The sequence below is a fragment of the Panicum virgatum genome, chromosome 6N, assembly GCF_016808335.1.
Source record: "Panicum virgatum strain AP13 chromosome 6N, P.virgatum_v5, whole genome shotgun sequence".
Classification (NCBI taxonomy): Eukaryota; Viridiplantae; Streptophyta; class Magnoliopsida; order Poales; family Poaceae; genus Panicum; species Panicum virgatum.
Window position 1 is genome coordinate 3145701 of NC_053150.1, and position 22903 is coordinate 3168603.

At 43.6% G+C, this 22903-nt stretch overlaps 1 long non-coding RNA gene and 1 pseudogene across 1 annotated transcript; both read left to right on the forward strand.

Annotated features, from left to right (window-relative positions):
- Nucleotides 1-1397: 1397 nt before the first annotated feature.
- Nucleotides 1398-9564, forward strand: LOC120677585. The gene is made up of 2 exons (XR_005676367.1): nt 1398-1441; nt 9189-9564. It is a non-coding gene; the product is annotated as an uncharacterized LOC120677585 (long non-coding RNA).
- A 4269-nt stretch (nt 9565-13833) lies between these two features.
- Nucleotides 13834-22583, forward strand: LOC120679764 (annotated as a pseudogene).
- The last annotated feature ends 320 nt before the right edge of the window (nt 22584-22903 follow it).

A 22903-nucleotide genomic window follows, 5' to 3' on the forward strand; every position in this document is an offset into this window, starting at 1 on the left:
CAACAGGTGCCAAGGCCTATTTAGCCAAATGGCATTCCATGTCATTCTACCCTAGTAAAAATTGGTCACCAAGCACTGGGATAGGTGGACTCTATGAGGGCAACGGGGTAGCGCAAATTTTGCAATTTGGCTAGAATGCTAGTGATGACCCACGAACAAGAAGAGGAGGATGATCGGTAGAAGATGTGATGAGCTAAGGAAATGGATTTTGGTACAGAGGAATTTGTGGCGACAAAATTAAATTTCCTTCAAGTTTAGTTTTAAACTCCAGTTTTGTCCTAGTGCATCTATTTTTTTCCCTTACAGGAAAAGCCAAGAACCAGCAACCGCCACTAACAAATTGGTGACCAACTAGGTGTACGTCTGTATACTGCTAATCAATACTGCTACATTCATACCTGTCTCTGTCTGTCAGCAGTGGAAAGTGGAGAAAGTTTTACTGGACTGACAGCCTTAAAGAGTACAAGTCAATGGTAGCATAAACAGCGATACAACGAAGAAGAACCTAAGCATCAACTTCATGAAGAAATACAAAACTTTAAAATGCATACATTATGCTGACATCATAACCCTTCGATGCAACTAGCAGGGAGAAGTAACTTTTTTTTTTCCAAGAGAAAATTATGAACAACTAGCAAAAGAAAAAAAAGGTGTCGATAGCTAATTGCACCAAACTTGGCTAGTTTACAGTATTACCGCTGACAATTGGAGGTTATATTTGGTGAAGTATTGCTTTCAAACCTCAAAAGAATTTAATTTTTTGTGATGCTGCTAAGTAGCACGATGTCAATATCAATGTTAACTGCTACTAGCTCGATATAATACACAAGGAATTCTTTGAATTGGGGATGCGAAGGTTGCGTAGGAGCATCTATTGGCCTTGCTAAGAGAAGGGGCAGCTGCGATGAGAACTTGAAGAAGAATAGAGAGGAAGCGAGGCAAAGAAAGAACCGGAACCGTCCTGGACGACTTGAATTTCGATAGTATAGAGGCAACTCCTACCCTCTAACTGTCGGTAGTTTAAACGTAGTGCTTACAGCTTTGCACCTCAAGTCAAATGGTTTCCACTAATCAGGATTAGTCAGCTCTTGCACCGGTGGGGTGAATTAAATATATGCAACCAGCCCCATGAAAGGAAAGGGGGAAATATGTCAATTAGTTTTTGTCAATTGTGCAGAGGAAACCAACTGTATAGGAAGAATACAATTACAACCCTTGTGAGGAGCCCATTCAGATTGACACGTTATTGAGTCTTTAATTTAGGTGAGAAATCATTCTTGCAAGACATGGCTTCAAGTTCAACTTTCCCGCGGTTGCTTGTGCACACAAGGCTCTGAACAAACGTGTTGCTGCCCTATAAATACGATCCGACTTGCGTTCAGCAGGCATTAACCCTCAAAAATACAAGAACAAGCATCATTCAAAGTGCTTCCATCTTGTGGTAAAAAAAAACTCGGCCGGGTGGGGAAAGACCGCCCCACCGGTATTAGCATAAGAAGAAGCCTCGGCTTCCCCGACCGAGAAAATCCCCGAACCCTGGCCCCGCCCTGACACTGGGAGACGTAACCCCTGGGAACTACCTGCCTGGGCCATGTAAGGGTCCTCAGGCCGACCTGGGTCGTCTCACAACCAGTGCTTTGGCACACGGGGCCAGCGAGGGGATTTTTTTTACCCTCAGCCTGAAATTCGCTCCCACGGGGAGTCGAACTCAGGACCTGAGGGGTGCCGCCGGTGTTGGTGATATGCCCAAGAGCCCATCATCACAATACGGTTTAAAGGCCCAAGTGGATATTGATCCAAGAGGGATTAGGGTTACTAATGGGCCTATGAGATAGAAGCCCATTAGTACGCCCTATATATATGAGGGAGGGGCTAGGGGGCGAGGACCTGAGCCGCGCCACCTCCCTAGCCGCCGCCCCTCCCTCTCTCTCGGCCGCCGCCCTTGCCGTGCGTGCGGTGCTAGCACACCGATGCCCGGCGTTTCATCCCCGTACGTGTGGACTCCGTGGAGGCGCTGCTGCGACTGCTGCGCTGATCGGCTGCTGGGATCAAGTACGAGGAGCTCGGTTCATGGGACGTGATCGACTACTTCCTCTACATCGACGCGCGACTTCTTCCGCTGCGCTGCGCGTCTAGTGGTAACGATCTATGATCTTCTACTCGCAAGTATCTTGGGTTTATGCGGTAGTGATGCTAGCGTAGCCTACCCGTTTCCCTACAGTGGTATCAGAGCCATCTTGCGTAGTTTTTGGTCTGGATCTTTTGCATATAGGTGATATGTTGTTGTAGTAGATTGGATCTATTACTTTTGCACGGTTTGATTAGATCAATTGGTCATAAGGGGTTAAAACTGGAGCGAGTTGATTGCGCGGCATGTGACAAAAGATTAGTTTGTGTTCTTTCTCTGTTATGCATACGATATGTCCCTACCGGCTGGAATCACCATCAGGACTAACTGTGTGCATAGTCAGCAGATTGAACCAACAGATCAAAGTCATGTGTAGATGCAGTCTTCTCAAGTGCAAAGTTTGCACGGTCAAGGTGATTGACCTAGTGAAAATTGAGGCATTATGAATGGCTCGGATTTGAGGTGATGCGATCACTCTGATGAGATTTTCATAGGGATTCCATAGATGCGATCTGTGTAATTCCATGAGATTTTCCGTTGCTTTCTCGCTGTAGCGGCTTCCCAAGCGCTACTTTGGTAGAACACGTCGTACGCCTAACTTGTTTTTGCAGGGTGTGATGTGAATGGTATGGCCTCAATGTCATGTGATGATGTATGTGATGATTTGTGCGGCCTGCGTGTCGTAAGTTAACACAACCGGGTTGAGGTTGCACCATTATTGTATAACGACTTGCGTGTCGACTTGTGATGTTTGAATCCTCATGTAATTATTTCACTAGCTATTAGATGTAGTAGCTTAGTATCTTTTCATGGAGGTTTCAATCATGATGGCGATGATGATCACCACAAGACAGGACGGATGGCAATGGAGGTCACCTTGGAGCCATGGCGATGGAGCCCATTGTGATGCAAGAGGCCATACTATTCACAATATAATATGATTATATGCCTGTGATGTTTATTTTCCTGTCATACTATTCTTTCATGCTTTTACATATGGTGGATGCTTTAATCATGATAGAATAGCTTCCCTCAGAAAAGTTTGAGTTTTTGATGCCTTTTACCAATAGCTGCACCTATAAATTTTGATCGTTGTGTGGTAGGTTTACCAAAGTAGAGTACCCTCATCTATCACTTTTGTATAGGGTGGATGTCGGACATTCACAAGCATAGTATTGGTTTACTCAGCAAAGCTATCAAAACAGTTTTGGGATTTAAGGCATAGGGTTGGGGCCGGGGCATTGGATGCCACCCAACAAACAAGAGTCGCATAGAGATGTGATTAGTAATTTGTTACTTACCTGTATCACTACTTTTCTAGCCGTGATGCTAAAGCTCACTAGAATTTTAGTGATTATGGATCTTGAACAACTATATGTCATTAGAGGGAAGATGACTTTGATATAGTAGGTTGTCTTTTGTTAAATCAGTTAATGAAAGTCTTTACATAAACTTAGTGCTGAAATCTTGCTTTACTTTAATGTTGTAGATCATGTCTGCCAGTAACAATTCCGCTTTCAATTTGCGTTCTGTTCTTGAGAAAGAAAAGTTGAATGGAACAAACTTTATTGATTGGTACCGCAACCTGAGAATTGTTCTCAGGCAAGAGAAAAAGGAGTATGTTCTTGAGCAGCCATATCCTGATGATCTCCCTGACAATGCAACTGCTGCTGATCGCAGAGCTTATGAGAAGCACTGCAATGACTCACTTGATGTCAGCTGTCTGATGCTCGCCACCATATCCCCTGATCTGCAGAAGCAGTATGAGCATGCAGATGCTCATACCATGATCGAGGGGCTGCGTGGGATGTTTCAGAACCAAGCCAGGACTGAGAGTTTCAATATCTCAAAGTCCTTGTTTGCGTGCAAGCTAGCAGAAGGTAGCCCAGTCAGTCCTCATGTGATCAAAATGATTGGTTACATTGAGACTTTGGATAGACTTGGTTCTGAACTTCACCAAGACTTGGCTACTGATGTTATTCTCCAGTCGCTCCCGGCGAGCTATGAGCCTTTTATCATGAACTTTCAGATGAATGGCTTGGATAAAACATTGAGTGAGTTGCATGGGATGCTAAAAATAGCAGAGGAGAGCATTAAGAAGAATCCCAATCATGTGATGATAATTCAGAAGGGGAACAAAAAGAGGAAGCGTTGGACGCCTCCTAATCCCAAAGGTAAAGGCAAGGAAAAGAGTTCCGGTGGTGAGTCCTCGGGCTCTAAGCTAAAGCCAGCACCTAAGGCCAAATCTGGCCCTACTTCTGAAGATGAATGCTTCCACTGTCATGAAAAGGGACATTGGTCTAGGAACTGCAAGAAGTACTTGGAAGAAAAGAAGAAGAAGAAGGGAAGTGAGACTTCCACTTCAGGTATAAATGTTATAGAAATAAATATTGCATTATCTTCTAGTGAATCATGGGTATTTGATACTGGATCGATGATTCACACTTGCAAATCGTTGCAGGGTCTAAGTGAGACTAGAAGATTTGCAAGAGGCGAGTTGGACGTTCGGGTCGGCAATGGCGCAAAGGTTGCGGTGTTGGCGGTCGGCACCTACCACTTGTCTCTACCCTCCGGATTAGTTTTGGAATTAAATAATTGTTATTGCATTCCTGCTTTGAGCAAGAACATTATTTCTTCTTCATGTTTGGAAGAAGTTGGTGATTTTAAGATTGTAATTGAGAACAAACGTTGTTCTATCTTTTGCAATGGTATTTTTTATGCTCATTGTCCATTGGTGAATGGATTATATGTTCTTGATCTTGAGGATAAATCTGTCTGTAACATTAATACTAAGAGGCTTAGACCAAATGATTTGAATCCCACTTTTATTTGGCATTGTCGCTTAGGTCATATAAATGAGAAGCGCATTGAACAACTCCATAAAGATGGATTGTTAAGCTCATTTGATTTTGAATCATTTGACACATGTGAGTCTTGTTTGCTTGGAAAGATGACCAAAGCGCCTTTCACTGGTCAGAGTGAGAGGGCGAGTGACTTGTTGGGACTTGTACATACCGATGTATGTGGACCAATGAGCTCAATAGCCAGAGGTGGTTTTCAGTACTTCATTACTTTCACTGATGACTTTAGTAGATATGGCTATATCTACTTAATGAGGCACAAGTCTGAATCGTTTGAAAAGTTCAAAGAATTTCAGAATGAAGTACAAAATCAATTAGGCAAGACAATTGAATTTCTGCGATCTGATCGTGGAGGAGAATATTTGAGCCTTGAATTTGGTGATCATTTGAAGCAATGTGGAATTATTCCGTAGCTAACTCCGCCCGGAACGCCTCAATGGAATGGGGTATCCGAACGGAGGAACCAAACCTTGTTGGACATGGTTAGGTCCATGATGAGCCAAGCTGATCTTCCATTGTCATTTTGGGGTTATGCTCTTGAAACTGCTGCGTTCACACTGAATAGGGTTTCAAGTAAGTCTGTTGAGAAGACACCATATGAGATATGGACTGGGAAGCGTCCCGGATTATCTTTTCTCAAAGTTTGGGGATGTGAGGCTTATGTCAAACGTTTGATGTCAGATAAGCTCACTCCAAAGTCAGACAAATGTTTCTTTGTGGGGTATCCTAGGGAAACCAAAGGATATTATTTTTACAATAAGGCGGAAGGCAAAGTGTTTGTCGCTCGCAATGGTGTTTTCTTAGAAAAGGAGTTTCTCTCAAAAGGATTTAGTGGGAGCAAGGTGCAACTTGAAGAAATTCAGGAAACACCCGAAACTGTTTCAGCACCCACTGAAGATCCACGGGATGTGCAAGATGTTGCACAACCCGTAGTTGAGGCACCAGCCCCACGAAGGTCTATAAGGGCACGTCGCGCTACTGACAAGCTCAACCTCCTTATTACGGAGGAGCGCCATGTATTATTGATGGAAAATGATGAGCCCTTGACCTACAAAGAAGCAATGATGGGACCCGACTCCGACAAATGGCTTGAAGCCATGGAATCCGAGTTAAAATCCATGCATGATAATCAAGTTTGGAACTTGGTCGATCAGATTGACAGTGTAAGACCTGTCGACTGTAAGTGGATTTTTAAGAAAAAAATTAGACATGGATGGAAATGTTCACATCTATAAGGCACGATTGGTGGCGAAAGGTTTCCGACAAATTCAAGGTGTTTACTATGAGGAAACCTTTTCGCCCGTCGTAATGCTAAAGTCTGTTCGGATTCTCCTAGCAATTGCCGCATATTATGACTATGAGATATGGCAAATGGATGTCAAAACCGCTTTCCTTAATGGACATCTAAGTGAGGATGTGTATATGACACAGCCTGAAGGTTTTGTCGATCCTAAAAATGCTGGGAAAATATGTAAGCTTCAGAGGTCCATCTATGGATTGAAGCAAGCATCTCGGAGTTGTAATATTCGTTTTGATGAAGTAGTCAAAGGGTTTGGCTTCATCAAGAATGAAGATGAGCCCTGTGTTTACAAAAAGGCTAGTGAGAGCGCACTTGTGTTTCTGGTCCTATATGTGGATGACATATTACTGATCGGAAATGATATTCCAATGCTTGAAGCCGTTAAAACCTCATTGAAAAAGAGTTTTTCGATGAAGGATTTAGGAGAGGCGGCTTATATTCTGGGTATTAGGATCTATAGAGATAGATCAAAAAGGCTAATTGGATTGAGCCAAGACACGTACATTGACAAGATATTGAATCGGTTCAATATGCAAGATTCCAAGAAAGGTTTCTTGCCAATGTCACATGGCATTACTCTAAGCAAGAGTCAGTGTGCTACGACACCTGATGAGCAAAAGAGGATGAGTATGATTCCTTATGCTTCAGCCATAGGGTCGATCATGTATGCTATGCTTTGCACGCGCCCAGATGTTTCCTTTGCTCTAAGTGTTACGAGCAGGTATCAGTCAGATTTCGATGAACCTCACTGGACAATTGTAAAGAGTATCCTTAAGTACTTGAGAAGAACTAAGGATATGTTCCTAATATTTGGAGGCGAAGATGAGCTCCTTGTAAAGGGTTACACCGATGCTAGTTTTCAAACAGACAAAGATGACTCCAAATCGCAATCCGGTTTTGTTTTCTGCCTCAATGGTGGGGTAGTGAGCTGGAAAAGTTCCAAGCAAGATACGGTGGCTGATTCGACGACAGAGGCCGAGTATATTGCAGCTTCCGAAGCTGCAAAAGAAGCTGTTTGGATCAGAAAGTTTGTTTCTGACTTGGGTGTTGTTCCTAATGCGTCCAGTCCAGTGGACCTCTATTGTGATGATAGTGATGCCGTTGCACTAGCAAAGGAGCCTAGAACAACTAAGAAGTCCAGACATATACTGCGGAAGTATCACCTCATCCGTAACTTTGTTGAGAGAGGTGATGTGAAGGTTTGCAAGGTGCACACGGATTCAAACGTTGCTGATCCGTTGACGAAGCCTCTCCCACAACCAAAGCATGAGGCGCACATGAGATCTATGGGTATTAGATACTTACATCAGTGATTCTAGTGTGCGTGGGAGATTTTGTGTCATGAGTATGTTTATGTAATGATAAATAATTGTTATTTGTTCCATGGATGATTATTTTACATTGATTATCAAGTATGTGACTTGTTCGTGAAATTCTTTGTTGAAAATGATATGATTCTAAATTATCCCTAGTTTATGTCGTTGTGTGGGACAACAACGACGTTGAGACTAGTACATGCATTAATTGATGATCATGTTTCACGGATCATGGATATGGAGATATCGGATTAATGATGTGGACACATGTTGGTGAACATGGTGTTGGATTGACCCACTCCAAGACAATGTTGGGATTGTTATTTTGTATGTGCCATCAGTTGTTCTTGAGTGTTATACCTACTGAATCCTTAGACCTGAGATCGGCATTGTTTCTCACTGTGTGTAGTGGTGCATCTTGGGGCTGCTAAACGCTACTCCGTGACTGGGTAGTTACAAAAGCAGCTTACAGGTATGTCATGAAACATGGAATGGGATGTGAGCGGATCAAGATGGAATTTGCCCCTCCTAGATAACGGGAGAGATATCTCTGGGCCCCTCGAGATAGTTGGATTTGAAAGTGCATGGCCATGCCAAAGTGATTAAAGAGTTAATCATGATGACTAAAGGTTAGTTATGAATAGAATCCACTATTAGATCGAGAGAATGGTCGAGCTATCACAAAGGTGGCACGCATCTCGCTTTGAGCTTGACTGATATCGTGTGGCAAAGGGATCGGTGTATGAGTATATCTATGGTTCAGCCGATATGATCTTTATGTGTATTTGTGAGTCACTATGCCCTGCTAGGTGCCGCTATTGACTTGTGATTCGGAAATGATTTCCGATCACGACCACCTACACATGAACCTAACGGGTCACACACTTAAGGGGTTTGGAATGTTGGAAAGCTTGCATGTATGATTGTCTCTAGTACAAGTGGGAGATTGTTGGTGATATGCCCAAGAGCCCATCATCACAATACGGTTTAAAGGCCCAAGTGGATATTGATCTAAGAGGGATTAGGGTTACTAATGGGGCTATGAGATAGAAGCCCATTAGTACGCCCTATATATATGAGGGAGGGGCTAGGGGGGCGAGAACCTGAGCCGCGCCACCTCCCTAGCCGCCGCCCCTCCCTCTCTCTCGGCCGCCGCTCTTGCCGTGCGTGCGGTGCTAGCACACCGACGCCCGGCGTTTCATCCCCGTACGTGTGGACTCCGTGGAGGCGCTGCTGCGACTGCTGCGCTGATCGGCTGCTGGGATCAAGTACGAGGAGCTCGGTTCGTGAGACGTGATCGACTACTTCCTCTACATCGACGCGCGACTTCTTCCGCTGCGCTGCGCGTCTAGTGGTAACGATCTATGATCTTCTACTCGCAAGTATCTTGGGTTTATGCGGTAGTGATGCTAGCGTAGCCTACCCGTTTCCCTACAACCGGAGTGACTAACCAACTGGGCTAGCATCCTTTGGCTTCCATCTTGTGGTAAGAAGTACTCCCCTCCTATTTCATTCAATTTGCTCTTCTGCATGCTTTAGTTAGCTTTCCCATGTACAACATATGCAGAGGTTAAAATCTGCAGGTATATAACTATATATCTCTGAAGAAGATGAGCAGCTCGGCAGGTGGTGATGGCAAGGGGTGTGATGCTACTCCCAAGACAGAGTGGCCTGAGCTAGTGGGAAGCACGATCAAGGAGGCGACGGAGAAGATCAAGGCGGAGCGGCCGGACCTCAATGTGAAGGCGGTCCCAGTTGGCACCTTTGTCCCCCAAGTGTTCGACCCGAAGCGCGTCCGTCTCTGGGTTGACACCGTCGCCGAGGTCCCCAGGATTGGCTGAACCAGCTTAACGCAAAGCCACCAAATTATGAATGGTACATGCATGTGTTCCTCAGACCAATCTACATAGGTCAATTAAATAAATAAAAAACATGGCTGTGATGGAGCGTTCTCGTATGCCATTAGAATTGTCACGTTTGGATATACACTATTACTATTCGAAATATTGGAAGCATGCTATTACAATTATAAACTTTCTGAAGATATGTCATTACATATCCTTACGATATGTTTATGAAATTTTTTTGACCAAACCGTCTTCAACCTCCCACTCTATCTCATTTCTCCCCCATCCTCAACCGCCGGAGTGCCCCCCGGCCTGCAGCAGCCCGCTGCTCTGCTCCTGCCTGGCCGCCACGTGCGCCTCGCGGTGGCTGTGCTGCCGCTTCCCCGCGCCCCTGGCCCCTGCCCAGTGGGAAAAGGGCACTTGAGCACGGGGCACCGGCTGCTGCTGGCACAAGGCAGGCTCCTGACCGTTCCCACCTGTGCGAGATCCTCGAGCGCCATGGCCGTCGTCGCCAGTGCTGTGGCGCGGGCAGGCCGCCATGCTTCGGGGGCGGGGAAGTTGGGCCTGGCCTAACGCCACAGCATGCGCCTCGCGGTGGCGTCGTAGGCCTATGTGGCTTCCTCGGCTGTCGACGTATGGACTATCCACCACTTCAGGTGATGGTTCCGCACAAAACATCACCTAAAGTGTATCAGTTCATGAGGTAATTATTTTTGTGGGACATTAAGTTTCGACCGACCCATTTACGTTGCTGCACTTGTTGACAGCAAATAGAAGATAGTATGCGCATACATGTAGAAACAGTCAAAAAAAGACATCACCACATGCACGCAAAATCTAAAACTAAAAAACACTATAATTATTAAACAGTGCATCCAAATTGAATTTGAAATGCATCGTTATCTTCCTTATGACAAGATATTCAAAATAAGACCATACTTGCCTATATTTGCATGGTATTTTTTTAAATATTTTTTAACACTAATAAGTAATTTCAGATTCTGAGAACAAATATTTTAAGAACATGAACATATGATTATTTTCTCTGAGCAAAATATTAAACATAAGGTACAAATAATGATGTATAATGAACAAAATATTACACATCACGAACATTTGATTGTATAGAAAAAATAATAAAAATGAATATCACGAATAAATAGGTCAACATCACAATACAATTTAATTTACAAAATGAATAAATAATTTAGCATTGCAAACAAATTAGTTACACGTAGATAAATAATTGTACATGAAACAAATTAGCATATAAAAGGAAACAAATTATTTCACATGCTAATTTATGAATCTACAATATAAACATCTAGATTAGTATATATTGAGTATGAATCCCTCTTAAACGTGAACAAAGGAATATGGAAGCTTACTTATATATATTGAAATAAATTTATATATACAAACTAGAATAAAAAATAGGAAAAGGAAAAAAATGATGGAAAGAAATAGAAAGAATAAAGAAAAATAATTAAAAAACATATAAAAACTAAAACAGAAAAATGAATAAATATAAAAGAATGAGCTACACTACATCCTTATTTCTGGAGAAGAATTATCTGGGAAGAAAAATAAGAAAATGATATAGAAAAAGAAATGAATATAATAGAAAGAAAAAGGGGGCGGAACGGACTTTACAGGCTGCCAATGCTTAACGTAGTGGACTGCTAAGCCCAATTGTGATCCAAGACAACAGTTGAAACATGACATACTAGGCTCCGCTCTAAGCATGCAGGGGTGGAGGGGGGGGGGCGCGGACAGGGGCTCCCCCTCCCCAAATTTACATTAGAAATTTAAATTTTGATTAAATTTTTATATAAATTTGTATGATTGGCCTCCCTAATAATGAAAAAATCAACTTCTTGGCTCTGCCCCTGTAAATATGTGACTACTTTGATAGTTTATTGGGCTGAATTTAACTTACCGGCACAGATGTGTTTTCACTAGGCGATGATACTGGAATTTATCGTGCGAGCGATAAATAATCTCTACGGTACGACCCAGCCACATCGGCCGCTTCCTCGCGGAGTTCCAGACCGTGGCGACGTACCTGTTGTCGTCCCTCTGCACGCAGCGGTACCTCGCAGCAGCGCGGCATGCCGCTCGTCACGCACCGTGGCCGTCGGCTGCATCGCCAGCTCGATGATGGGAAGAAATTAGATAGGGGTGGGAGGCTGAAGATGAGAGTATTTTAATCTAATTTTTTTTGAAAAACATATCGAAAAGGTAAGTAGTGGTATGTTTCCAGAAAGTGTAAAATTGTAATGGCATAAGTAATGATGTATCTCCAAAACATGATAATTGTTATAGATCCAATATAACCCATGAATAATTTGCTGGCAACGAAAGTTCCGAGTTGATACGTGGAAGCAGTGGGCACCTCTTGATACAATGACTCTGGAATTCTTAAGAAAAACAGTAACACTGAATTTCATGAACAACCACATGATGATCTTCAAGATGATATCTCAATTCACAAAGCCGGAGAACTTGTGCGATTGCATTTGAATGGCTCTCCTTAACACTTGTTTTCTTTCGATTTGCTCACGTGCGACACTCATAATATCTTGCTGACGACTGCTTTTAAGAACTTAAAAAAACTCTGCTCTATGATTATGCAATATAATTGCATGATTATCAGAATAGCTTTTATACCAAAAATATTCACTATATAAGAAAAGCCCAATAGTAATGGATATTATCTTCCTAAGGTGACCGGCATTGCGTCTCACTTCTACCGCGTCACTATTCAAAACAGAAAGGTGACGGGTGTCTGCCCATCACCTATATGACGTAATAGTTTACAGACTTCACTAGAGAACCGTCACCTTTCTTGGTGACAGAAACGAACCGGGATCCCGTAAGGCGATCCCGACTCCCTGTATCGTCGTGATAGTCCCTAGATCAGACGCTGCCACATACAAATTCATCTTTCAGGCCATATCACAGTCATACCACATAAATAGTGCAAACATAGATTTAATTATTACATAATCCTTGGAATTTAGTATGGTTCTCCCATTACAAGCCCGTTATACTAAATCTTATAGCAACAGAATGCGACAACGGAACTAGGTCTTCTGAGCCTCCATCTTCGGGACTCCTCCTCCACAGGCAGACTTGAGCATAGCTCGAGCCTCAGTCATACCAACCGTAATCGTTGGTGTTGCATTCCTCCTCGGATCCTGCATCTTGCCAAGCTATCCCCAAGGACGGGATAGGTTCACGTCATCATCCGTATGCAAGTTTTGTGGGTGCATCGGTATAAAATTATAGCCAAGGAAAAATAAAGACATCTCGTCATGGGCCATTCCGGCATACCGGACTCCCGGATCACTCTCACCTCCGGATATCCCCACTCATCCAATCGGTATGAGAACTTCCTCTTCTCGCACCTCAGCTGCACACCGGCAGGAAAACAAGGCTAGGGGAGGTAGAAGTTTTAGTAACACTACTCTAATTAGTGAAGCCGGATCAAGAGTCGTACGTGACTAAGTATGCGGCTATACGAATAGATTTACACCCTGCAGGGGTTGTACATCTGGACCCACTCGAATCGTAGCCACTTGGGAATGACCCTCCCGGATAACGAGTCACCGGTCCACTGTCACGAAACTAACGGCTACGGCCACCATCTTGCCTTCTCGTCATTGCTAGAATGCTAGAGATGACTCACGAACAAGAAGTGGAGGATGATTAGTAGAAGATGTGATGAGCTAAGGAAATGAATTTTGGTACAGAGGAATTTGTGGAGACAAAATTAAATTTCCTTCAAGTTTAGTTTTAAATTCCAGTTTTGTTCTAGTGCATCTATTTTTTCCCTTACAGAAAAAGCCAAGAACCAGCAACCGCCACTAACAAATTGGTGACCAACTAGGTGTACGTCTGTATACTGCTAATCAATACTGTTACATTCATACCTGTCTGTCATCAGTGGAAAGTGGAGAAACTTTTACTGGACTAATCTATACTATAAAAAGTTGAAACAATTGAAACTCTTTCTCACCAAAATTAGGCCCACCGTACCCCTCACGGAGGTCCCACTTGTCAGGCCAAAGATTTGACGAAAGGGGGTGTAGACCCACGAAATTGATAGAAGGAAAATATTTCCACCAAAATCCTAATTCTTTTTACACCAATCACTTTCATCTACCCACCCCTTTACCCGCCCATGACTTTCCATTTATTTGTGTACACCAGGCGACCATATGCATGACCATTAAATGAGTTGATTAACTTTCTAAATTTTGTCAATCATGAGACCCGTCAAAATGGAATTGTATTTATTTATTTCCGTTGGCCATGCCGCCTATATAGCAACACACAGCTGTACATGTTTTATATATTTCCATTGGTCATGACGCCAATGGAGCAACACGGCTGTATACTTGCAAACACGGCTGTATACTTGCACAATTTCTGCGTTGCCTTCCTCCCTGCTATTGCCTGCGCCTTCTATTTGTTTTCGCTTGGTATACCCTTGTCTTGGAGATCGGAGTTGTTTTGTTCCTGCAAGACCCTCGTCTAGATCTCGAAGGCATAATTGTGTGCGCATCGCCGAACAGTGGCAAGATCGTCACACGCCACGTTGGGCGTCTTCCCAGGTGAGGATCAGTGCAGTTACAATATCCACTAAATCTTTTTAGTGTTACTGTTCAACTTGATCTCTGAACTTGACACCTTGGTGATTCAAAGCACAAGTATGAGATCGTCAAGAAACTGCAGGAAAGAAAGCAATCTTTGACAAGTTAAAAGTTAATTTCTCTTTCACATCTTTGATATAATAGTTTTATCTTTGAATATAAAATTCTGATTTTTTTTCGAGGGCGAATATAAAATTCTGGTTTATCAAGTTTCTTAAAACACGTTCTAAATTGTTGAATGTAAAAAATTATGGTATGGGTTAAGTTTTTCCGTTACTGAGTATTTTTAGTCAGTGTGATATTAAATTGTCAATTACTATATTCTTGTTTACAAATTTTATTTTAAAATTATGTTCTCTCTACATGTACACCTTTACTATAAAATATAAGATTATTATTTACTAAACTTTATACAAATATAAAATTATTATTCAATATATTTTAATTACACGTTCCTGGGGCACGTGCCTCCCTACTAGTATATAGCCTTAAAGAGAAGTCAATGGTAGCACAAACAGCGATACATCGAAGAAAAACCTAAGCATCAACTTCATGAAGAAATACAAAACTTTAAAATGCATACATAATGCTGACATCATAACCCTTCGATGGAACTAGCAGGGAGATGTAACTTTATTTTTTTCCAAGAGAAAATTATGAACAACTAGCAAAAGAAAAAAAGGTGTCGATAGCAAATTGCACCAAATTTGGCTAGTTTACAGTATTAACGCGGACAATTGCAGGTTATATATTTGCACTACTACAAAAACGATTTGTAGAAATGCCTCGGCTTTTTAGGAGAGGGAAAAATCGATCCGTTGCTACAAATGAAGCAGAGTTACTGTAGCAACCGACCTGCTCCTAAAAATACATTTTTAGGGACGGGTCAACCCTCACCCGCTCCTAAAAATGTCATTTGTAGGGGCGGGTGACCCCCTCACCTGCCCCTACAAATAATTTTTAAATTTATTTCAGAAGTTCGTTTAATTCAAAAAAATAGCAAAACACGTCAAAAAAGTGAAAATTTTACCATAAGCCTATTGTGATATGTAGAACTAGAAAAAAAATATTAAAAGCACATTTCATAGTATAAAGTGATTATGAGTGTGGAAACCATAAAGTGAGCCTTGAGTTTTACGAGATAAGTTAGCGTGGAAGCTATTTATTGTGGTTTCCACACCTTGAAATAATATGGACACTCAAATTAGATTTTCCTAAATTATACAAGTCGCAATAAGCTTTTGGTAAAACATTTCACATTTTTAAAGTGTTTTTCTCTTTTAATGAATTAAATGATTTTTCAGAATAAATTGAAAAAATATTTGTAAGGGCGGGCGGGGGCCTTACCCACACCTAAAAATCGATTTTACCAATTTTGGGGGGCCAATTTTAGTAAGCGGACCGTCCACTCACCTAGGGCAGACCGTTCGCCCTTCAAGGCATTCGGATGTCTGAACGTTTTGAGGGCGGACGGTCCGCCCAGTCCGCACTTCAAAATGTTCGGACATCCAAACGCCTGACAACTTACACGTAGGCATTCGAATGTCTGATCGTCTTAAACGGCAGATGGTCTGCCCTATATAGCAGACCGTTCGCCCTTCAAGACGATTTAAACAAATTTTGGATAAAATAGAAAATTATTTTTAGGGGCGGGTGGTGGAGTGACCCGCCCCTAAAAATCATTTTTTTGGGATGGGTCATGGCGTTATCCGCCCCTACAAATCAACAGAGTTAATACAAAAGAATATCATACCCTTTGAGTCACAAGTGGTTGTGTGGTGTGGTGACTCACGAACAAGAAGTGGAGGATGATCAGTAGAAGATGTGACGAGCTAAGGAAATGAATTTTGGTACAAAGGAATTTGTGGAGACAATTAAATTTCCTTCAAGTTTAGTTTTAAATTCCAGTTTTGTTCTAGTGCATCTATTTTTTCCCTTACAGGAAAAGCCAAGAACTAGTAACCGCCACTAACAAATTGGTGACCAACTAGTCTGTATAATGCTAATCAATACTGTTACATTCATACCTGTCTGTCAGCAGTGGAAAATGGAGAAAGTTTTACTGGACTGACAACCTTAAAGAGTACAAGTCAATGGTAGCACAAACAGCGATACAATGAAGAAGAACCTAAGCATCAACTTCATGAAGAAATATAAACTTTAAAATGCATACATTATGCTGAAATCATAAGCCTTCGATGCAACTAGCGGGGAGAACTGGAGAAGTAAATAAACTTTATTTTGTTTTCCATGAGAAAATTATGAACAACTAGCAAAAGAAAAAAAAAAGATGTCGACCAGCAAATTGCACCAAACTTGGCTAGTTTACAGTATTACCGCGGACAAGTGGAGATTGTATTTGGTGACAAGTACTGCTTTGAAACCTCAAAAAAATTATTTTTTGTGATGCTGCTAATTAAGCAGCACGATGTCAGTATCAAAGTTAACTGCTACTAGCTCGATATAACACACAAGGAATTCTTTGAATTGGGGTTGCGAAGCTTGCGTAGGAGCATCTGTTGGCCTTGTTGCTAAGAGAAGCTGCGCTGGAGCCTGTTGTCCGCTAGTGTCGGCGCACGACCACCATAAGTGGCAGGGGTGGCTGCGATAAGAACTTGAAGAAGAATAGAGAGGAGGTGAGGAAAAGAAAGAACCGCAACTGGCCTGGACGACTTGAATCGGTAGTATAAAGGCATTTTGGGGAGTTTTCAATAAGAAATTAAGTGAAAAAACGAGAAGCATAATTAAAAAATGTTAAAAAGGTAATTTTTCGGGGTGTTCTAGTTTCATAATGAGAAACTAGTGAAACCCAATTGCGTGATGGCAATGGCATCCGGCGAAGCCCACCTTTGATGATGGTGAAATCCCAAGTTTCTCCCGGACCAAGGAGAAACTTGTAGAGTACTGTAGAGGAAGCCTACATTTTGATGATGATGATGGTGAAGCCTACATTTTGGAGGAATTGTAGAGGAAGAATAGTTGGATGAGATGCTGACGGTTGACGAGGCTTAACATTAAGACTGAAGTTTAGTACTGTAGACAGCTCCAACTGCAAACACGTTCGGATCCCTTGCAAACATTCCACGTTTTGCCTCTTAATGGTACTCCTACCCTCTAAGTTCACATGGTCCTACTCATCAGGGTCACAGAGCAAAACAGAGTGAGTCACTCGTTGCTGTGATGCTGACGAGCTAGCTGACAAAAATCTCAGAAAATTACAAGAGGCAAAATGTGGAATTCAATTACTAGTTAAATTAAAGAAAGGGCAGTAGGCAGCTACCTCCTGCCTGCTATAGCGCTATTTAAACGCGGGAGTCGGGAGCCCAAAGCTCAAAGTTCTTGCAAACTAATTAAGCAGAAACTAGCTAGCTTCCCACCGTTGAGCTCGAGCCATTCTAACCAATGTTGTCGCCGGCGCTGTTCCTGCTGCCCGTGCTGCTTCTGGCAGCCTTAGGGCACGTACAACGCCCGTCTCTACGATGGAACTTTTGCAAATCAACCCCCAGATTGCCCCGCAGACGGCCTTCTCGTCGCCTCGCGAGGCGACGCCTCTGTCCCGTTCTCCCAGGCGGAGGAGACGGCCGGCGGCCCGTTGTACGGCTCGTCTTCCCCAGTCGACGAACAACTCGGATCCCGCGCGCCCACGCTCTCCACAATTTCTACGCCGGCCGCGCGCACGGTAGTTTCCCCTCGCGCCATATCTGCGAAGCCAGCGGGGAGGAGGATGCCGTGGCTGCCGGTGGGGAGGAGGCCGCGGGGCGCCGGATCTTGCGTCGTTGCCGCCGGGGAAGGAGGAGGCCGGACCTCGCGCAGTGGCCACCGCGGGCCACCACAGAGCCGGCGGGCTTGCCTACGGCCATCTCCGCCACCTCCCCACACCTTCTCAGCCCCGGTCGTGGCGACGGCGTCAACGGGGCAGGCCTTCTGAAAAAAGACATCCCGGCGACGAGCTCGACATGGACGCCATCGCGATGAGCTTGAGCTGCAGCGCCCCTCGCGTGTCCTCCTCCTGACCTCCGCTCGGTTTTCACCCCTGCCACGGAGAGCCCGGCGAGGTGGAGCAGCCAGATGCGCCGGCACCAGATCTCGGAGCAGGGAGGAGGAGTCACCAACATCGAGGAGGAAGAGGGAGTGGAGATCTGCTGGTGCGCAGAGATCCACCAACGGCATCTGTGCAATCCGCTGGTGCGCAGAGATCCACCAACGGCATCCGTCTTCCCAATCATTATTCGCGTCTGTGTCACCTTCGATTGGCTCATCCTGCGGCATTTGCCCCAACTCAGCAGCTGTGCGATTGAGAGGAGCTGAGGTGCAGGCCATGGCTTGAAATTGCCCACGAGGGAGATGGGTTGTGGGAGGAGCCCGTGCTGGATTTTCCTTGGGTAGGAGGAGATGTCGTGCTTTGGTTGGAGGTGCAGCAAGAATCGATGGAGAGAGATGAGGTCATGGCAGTGACGTTGGAACTAGGGGATTTTTGAGATGGATTTTAGCGTGCTGCTGCTATTGGAGAGAGAGAGAGAGAGAGAGAGAGAGAGAGAGAGAGAGAGAGAGAGGGAAGGTTAGTTGATTTCCTGATCGTGCTTGCTAGCAGGAAGAAGAAAGATCTACTGGTTGCTGCTGCAATCATGGTGGACAGAAGAACAGAGAAGAGATGTGCTATTGAGGATCGCTTGTTCGGTGGAGGCAGAGGGAGAAGAGAGGTGTGAAGGAAGAAAGATGTTACTATGAAAATTATTTTGTATCTGCATAAGTTATCAAAATTATGAAAATTATTTTGTATCTGCACAAGTTATCAAAATTATTTAGCAACATATCAACTATAGGTTCTTTAGCAAGAAAATTCTGTATCTGTTGAGCAGCTGAAAAGGTTTCAATGAAAACTGAAATGAAGCAAGATTTTGCAGTTAAACTAAACTTGCTGGGAATTGAGCTAAACTTGCTGGGGAGTCCGGGTCACCCTGATAGTATGCATCGTAGGCCCTGGTAGTATGAGAGCAATTTTGCATAATTGATATTAGAATATAGATTCATGCCTGCTCAGATTCCTACACTTTACTGAATTTAATATGACAAAGTAAAATCTAATGTTGTTGAAATCTACTACTTAAAATTTCCATTATTATGCATAAACAAACCACACTTATGCAATTCTATTTTATATCAACTTATCCTACTTACATTTCTGAAACTTAGTTGTCATTGCAGAGCATCACTGAACCTGATGTGTTGAGTTCAGAAGTGCTGGATTGCAGTATGTATGTTTTCAGAAGTGCAGGACCAAACTTCTGTCGCCTCTTTATGACTGGTTAACTGGTGATGATAATCTCGATGTAGGGGTGATGTGGTGATGATGTGAGGACACAGTTTTGGAAATCGATTACAAATGCAAAGGAGTGGTGTATCTCAACTCCAAAGTTCCTATATTTAAGCAATCGCATATTGTTTATAAAAAAGAGTGTGCCACACAATGGTATACAAAAATATATTTATAGTTGATCTTAGCCACATGCAAAGCATTAAACAGCTTAGAGACGGACACTCTGTCCGTGGGTTGTATGAGCTGTCTTTATATCTGTCTGTATGATAAATTCGAGGTCCTAGAGACGACCTGCCGTCTGTGGGTTGTACATGCCCGGCACTCGCGGAGCCTGCACCTGCAGAGTGCCCGACTAGATGCGGCAACGTCGACATTCCCTACCAATTCGGCATCGGTGCCGGCTGCTCACGAGGCGAGGGCTTCGAGATCGCCTGCGTCGACGACGGCAGCACGGCGGTGTTCGCGTCTCTCAAGCGAAGGATCCCGATCGTGAGCTTGTCCGTGGCGCCGCCCGCGGTGAAGGTGATGCTGCCGGTGGCTTACCAGTGCTACGATTCGACCGGTGGCAACACCAACTCGTTCGACGGACAGGTGGACCTCAAAACGCTCGGCGTGTACCGCATCTCCGACACCCAAAACAAGCTCGTGGTGCTCGGCTGCAACACCGACGCCTTCACTGCGAACACCCCCACTCCCCCAGCCGCCGCGGCCGCTACGACTACAGCAACTACGCGGGCTGCGATACCTACTGCCGAGACGAGAGGAGCGCGCAGGACGGCCAGTGCGCCAGCGTCGGCTGCTGCCAAGTTGACATACCGCCGGGTCTCACCGACAACCTCGTCACCTTCGAAAACTGGGGAATCGAGGAGTGGAGTCCCTGTGACTATGCCTTCCTCGTTGAAAAGAACTATACTTTCCAGGTGTCGGACCTGCACATGGACGGGGAGCTAGTCAGCAAGCCGGTGTGGCTGGACTGGGCCATCCGCGACAACGGCTCCCTGTGTCCTGCGGCGAGGCGGCCAAGAACCGTACGGGGTACGCCTGCATCAGCGCCAACATCGAGTGCGTTGATGAGTCCGTCAAGGGGACCGGATACCACTGCAAGTGCAAGAAAGGCTTCGACGGCAACCCCTACGAAGCTAACGGATGCACAAGTAACTACACCACCCTTGCTCCTGCCCCCCTCATTCTTCCTAGTATAATTGCTCTCTATTTTGTTTCTGCCCTTCGAGACCTAGGCCGTGTTTAGATTCTTTACCAATTTTTTTGAAAATGGAATTTGGCTATTTAGGAGTATTAAATAAAGTCTATTTATAAAACTTATTGCATGGATGGTTTGTAAATCGTGAGACGAATCTAATGAGCCTAATTAATCCATGGCATATGGTTGAGCTAATCCATGAAATTTTAGACCTTGGATGATACAATAATTAAAAAAAGTTTATAGGGGTCTGGTCTATTTCCTTTTCATTGTCGATTCCCATTTGTTGGGTTCTAAGGCATGGAAAATTACAAGTTCTATCTCTAAACGTTATTTCAAATTCAATATCTAATAATACACCAATATATATTTCACTACGATTAAGAATTTTGTGTGAAAAGTGAAAAATTGTTATAAAAATGTTCGTGTCAGTTTCTGTTTTGTTTGGGTTCTCTGTTTTTTTTATGCACAAGCATTTGTATGCCTCAAATGATCTAATCCATAAATTGAACAGACATCAACGAATGCATACATCCCGAGGACTATCCTTGCCATGGCATTTGCGAGGACACTGAAGGTTCTTACATCTGCAAATGCCGCCCAGGTTATCACTCAATTAGCAGTGATCCAACAAAGGAACAATGCATCCAAAAGTTCCCGCTTGAATCACAACTTGCCCTAGGTATATATTTATGGATGCTAATTGATGTTTTCTCTGTGTGTGGGGGGAAGGGGTGCTGCGGGCATGAGCCGTTCTCACCTTTTCCTTTCAAAATGGGAGACTATTAATGTGGAATTGTGCATTATTGATGATTTTTGTAGGCATCAGTTTGGGCATGTTATTGTTAGCTGTTGCTCTATTTCTCACACTAATGGTGCTCCACAAAAGAAGGATGAAGGAATTTTTCAAAAAGAATGGTGGTTCAGTACTTGAAAAGATAGAGAACATCAAAATCTTCACCAAGGAGGAGCTCAAGAAAATTACAAATGACAATTCTCATGTCCTTGGTAAAGGTGGCTTCGGTGAAGTCTACAAAGGTACTCTTGAAGACAAGACCATGGTTGCTGTGAAGGCATCCATCGAGGTAAACGAGGCTCGAAAGGAGGATTTTACCAATGAAGTGATCATCCAGTCACAAATGATTCACAAGAACATCATCAAGCTCTTGGGTTGCTGCTTGGAGGTTGATGTCCCAATGCTGGTATACGAGTTTGCTGCTAACGGGAACCTCCACGATATCCTCCATGGCGAAGCTAACCAACAACTGTCTCTCTCACTTGACTTACGTTTGGGCATTGCAATCGAATCTGCAGAAGGTTTAACATACATGCACTCGTCTACAAACCGTACCATTCGGCATGGAGATGTCAAGCCATCCAACATACTTCTGGACAACAATTTCATGCCAAAGATATCCGATTTTGGGACGTCCAAGCTGCTCACAGTGGACAAAGACTTCAAAATGTTTGTGGTAGGGAGCATGGGTTACATAGATCCTGTGTTCCACAAAACTGGGCATTTGACACAAAAGAGTGATGTATACAGCTTCGGCGTTGTTCTCTTGGAGCTCATATGCAGGAAACCAACAATATATGATGAAAACTGCAGTCTCATCATCGAGTTCCAAAGAGTTTATGAGCAAGAGAATAGTGGAAGTGCAATGTTTGACAAGGACATCGCCGTAACTGAAGAAGATGTGCTTGTCCTTGAAGAAATTGGTAAGCTTGCTATCGAGTGTCTGATGGAGAAGGTTGAAGACAGGCCTGACATGAAGGAGGTAGCAGAACGGCTTGTGATGCTTAGGAGAGCCAGAAAGCATGGAAGATGGAACCTCAGGAGTCCACATCAACTTGAGGAGATCAACATTGATGGAGCTTTTAAGAGCTTCAGTAGCAATATCAGTGGAACAAGCAGCACTACAACATCTGCGCCATCCACTCCAGTGAGAAAATAGTTCCCCAACGTGTAGCGCAAGCATATACGCAGAGGCTCTATGAAAAAGTGATCAGCTTCAACTGCTATATGTGACTATGTGTTTTCTATAACCAGCTTCAGTTAAGTTGTGTACTTTTGTTGACTTTCGTATTCTTTTGTTCTTGTATTTTGTAATTTGTGGATCGATGGTTGGGACCTTGTAAACATGGTTTGGTGAAGTGTTACAGTTGTGAGCACTCAAATTGTGTTGACGACTATTGCGGCAATCTTTTATTTGATACAGTGTATGGGATGAGTAGTTGCTAAGTATGGCTACTTTATATGGTTTTGGAGTCGTTC